Below are 4,249 nucleotides of genomic sequence, written 5' to 3' on the forward strand. Positions count from 1 at the left end.
TGCCTTTTATTAAATGACATATGCTTATTGTTTTGTGAAGAATTCTTGGTGTTTATGGTACATAGAGCTGCTTTTTAATCATATATGCTTGTTGTTTTGTGACTAATACTTGCTATTTTGGTACATAGAGCTGCTGCCTTTTATTAAATGATATATGCTTGTTGTTTTGTGAAGAATTCTTGTTGTTTATGGTACATAGAGCTGTTTTTAATCATATATGCTTGCTGTTTTGTGACTAATACTTGATGTTTTGGTACATAGAGCTGCTGCCTTTTATTAAATGACATATGCTTGTTGTTTTGTGAAGAATTCTTGCTGTTTATGGTACATAGAGCTGCTTTTTAATCATATATGCTTGCTGTTTTGTGACTAATACTTGTTGTTTTGGTACATAAAGCTGCTATCTTTTATTAAATGGCATATGCTATTTTTATGATATATGACTTGCGGTTTTATATTGTTTGTAGGTTCATTTATGTACTAGCACCACACACTACGGAAGTTATAGCTGAAGAACTGGCCGAGGCTTTGGTTGAATGGAACCTCGATGAGAAGCTCTCTACTGTCACGGTTGATAATTGCACATCGAATGACAAAGCTATGGAACTGCTGGTGAAGAAGCTGGGGGCAGACAAGCTCATGCTCCAAGGTACATTGCTTCACATGTGTTGTTGCGCACATATCCTGAACTTGATAGTTAAGGATGGCTTATATGTTATGAAGACTGCTATAGAAAATATACGTGAGAGTGTAGCATACTGGACTGCCACCCCAAAGAGAGCTGAAAAATTTGAGGAGATTGCTAAGTTTTTTGAAGTCCCTATGCCCAAAAAATTGCAACTTGATTGTAAAACTAGATGGAACTCTATCTTTACAATGCTTAGTATTGCTTGTCCTTACAAAGATATCTTTGAGCATGCTAAGAAGGTGGATAAGCAATATGATTGTCTCCCTACTGATATTGAGTGTGAGTTTGCATTGGATGTGGTAGAGAGATTGAGGCTATTCTTCAAGATAACTGAGCTCTTTTATGGAACGAACCATGTTACTGCCAACATTTTCTTTCGTCAAATCTGTGAAATCAAAGCACACATGAGTAAATGGTCTACCTCTAGCAATGAAATTATAAGAAACATGACAGAAGCAATGCCTCTAAAGTTTGATAAATATTGGACTGACATACAAGGTCTGATGGGAATTGCTACACTCCTAGATCCTAGATACAAGCATGACATGTTGAACACTTGATTTGCTATGCTTCATGGTGTTTGTGAGGATGAGAGTGAGATCTATGTTAGAGAAGTCATCGACCTATTAACCAAATTGCTAGAGGAATACCATGTTGATCAAGATATTCTAGAAACCTCAAAATCTGCGGAAGATGTACCAACATAACTTATGTCAATGTTTAGTGCATGTGTGGCTAAAAGGAGGCTAGCAACAAGAAGGTTCTTTTCTGAGTTGGATAAATACTTGGAGGATGATTATGTTGCACTAGGTATAAAGAATTTCAATGTCTTGGACTGGTGGAAGGTTGCTGGAACAAGATACCCAACACTTAGATTGATGGCAAGAGACATCTATGCCATTCCAATCAGCATGGTTGCTTCAGAATGAACATTTTCAACAAGTGGCAGGTACTAAGTGAACATCGTAGTCGACTTACCCCTGATTTGCTGGAAGCTTTAATATGTTCACAAGATTGGATTAGGAATAGATACAAAGGTACATGCATAGAATACATCATCTCTCACTGTATTACTCGTTATCTTTCATTTCTAAACTGTTGTGACTGTTTTTTGCTTGTAGATGATGACAATGGGCAAGAAGCTAGCTTGTGGAGTGTTCTTGAAGACATTGAAGAGGGGATGGAGGTTACCATCTATCTCTAGTGTTTGGTTGTTACATTGTATATAACCTTTGTCAATCTAATCTTTTAATCTTATATGCAGGGCCTCAAACTGTGATGTTGAGTTGCGAGCTTCAACACTTCTGCTGTTCTGCAGCAATGGAGCTTGGAGTTCTGAATCTGCAAGTTATCATTTATGTTCTATTCAATTTGAATTATGTGAGGTTATCATTTATGGCCTTTGTGCTATTGTTGAACACTTGAACCAATTATTTGTGGCATGTGTGCCTTTGTGAACTGCTATTTATGTGATGTAATGGCTAAATGATGTTGAACATTTGAACTAGTTGTATTTGTGGCTATGCGCCTTTGTGAACTGATCATTTTGTTGTCCTATATTGTTCTGTCATTCATTTTGGCTGTCATTATTTATACGGGGTAATGGGGAAGTGCTGCCCAATTTTTCGTTTGACTATCTGTTATTGGTTATTTGGTTACCCCGGGGGATGGGGATGGTAGTCAAAGTGTCCCCGTGATAGTTAGTGGGGATGAGGATGGTGAAATTTTTGTTGCGCGGGGATGGTTTTGGTTGAGCAATAACCAGCGGTTAGTGTCCCCGTTGCCAAATGGAACCACGGCACCGCCGCGCACCCCCAACCCTTTAGGGACCGATGAAAAGCAGTTTTTCCTATTCCTTTTGGCTTTTTGATGCAACTTTTTTTTCCAGCTTTTCTATTCGGTTTTTTGTTCATATTTATTCCTTTATTTTACCTAGATTTATTCTTATTTTTCTATTATTTTTATTTTCCAACATTTTCTTTTTTTATGGACCGACGAAGAGCTGTTTCGCCTATTCCTTTTGGTTTTCTGATGCAACTTTCTGTTTCTTTGTTTTTCCAGCTTTTCTATTCAGGTTTATCGCCATCAGTCAATTATTTTGCCTTATATACCGATGTTCTCATATACGAAAGGTCATTATACATAAAGGTCATTATTTTGCCATATTTATCGCCATATACGAACATCGGTGTATTTATCGCCATTAGTCAATTATTTGGCCGTATCGATTTGTGTGTGAAGTTTTTTTAGACTAGTCGTAGTGGGAGTAACTTAGGTAGTAACATGCAACTACATGCAATGCCAACTAAGCATTTTTATGACATGACATGTCATTAAATGAAGAGAGAGAGATGCTTGTGTTAACTAGCTATGTTACCATAACTTCACACTTTTTAAGATAAAATGAGTCTACAAGCTAATTAAATACAACCATCTAGGATACTACCTCAATGTTAATATGCACTATGAAGGTAGTAACACGGACTAGTGTCATATGCGTTATACTAGTCTATGTTACTGCCCACTATGACTAGCCTCAGACGTGCGTGAATTGGGCGCTCCGAGTAGTGACGACATGCAATGCCCCTGTATGTAAGTTGTTTTTCTGAGCTAGATCTTTCTGTCGAGATAGCTTTCATTTGCTCCCAATTTAGCTATCTTTTGGAATGATTTGAGCTATGGGTAAGGATGTCAATGGGCAGGGTAGAGCAATACTATACCCATACCAGTATAGCCTGTGGGTACAAAATTCTACCCATACCCTTACCCGTGGATATAGAGTTTTACACGCACCCATACCCGGTGGGTACCCTTACCGACTAAGTACCCATTGGATAGATCAATAGTAAACAATACTTTACAGCATGTCGTGTGCCCCCACATCACAATCATGTTCTCCTACTCTCTGTTGGTCCAACCGCATGCGTGTCACGCTCCTACTTAACGCCGACCTGTTGGGTTTAAGAAACATAGAATGGAGTGGATATAGAGGAGGGCAATGGAAGTCAATGTCGATGTCACTGACTCCATGCCTTGCGGCGGCATGATGGGGAGGGCTGGTGGATCAAGAACTCGAAGGCGCATATATCAGATCGTGATGGGTAGGGTTTGGGTATACCCGTGGACACATGATTATACCTGGGCCCTACCCACGAATTGATGGGTAGGGTATGTGTAATACCATGGGTATAGGAATATGGCCGTACCCTACCCATAACTGAACCGATAGCCCAACTATAAATTCCGTTAATGGTTTCATGTATGGGTTTGGGAGATTTTTTGTCATGCCACATGTCATCTTATAATTGTAAAAAAGATTAACTAATGACAAATTAAAAATGAGTCCATTGCCAAATAGGCACTCGCTAATTTTAAAGCTGAAGCTGCTTTTTTTTAGCAAATAAAGCTGAATCTGCTAATTCGGCAGCATGAAGAGAGGTGAAGGCAAGAAAAAAACGGAAGGAAAGCAAATGGAGCTGATCGATGGCCTGCACTGTGTCATAGCCCATAAGTACAGCCCAAATAGAAATCGATTTATTCGTGAAAGAGAAAAAATAAGGA

The sequence above is a fragment of the Lolium perenne genome, chromosome 4 (assembly GCF_019359855.2).
Source record: "Lolium perenne isolate Kyuss_39 chromosome 4, Kyuss_2.0, whole genome shotgun sequence".
Classification (NCBI taxonomy): Eukaryota; Viridiplantae; Streptophyta; class Magnoliopsida; order Poales; family Poaceae; genus Lolium; species Lolium perenne.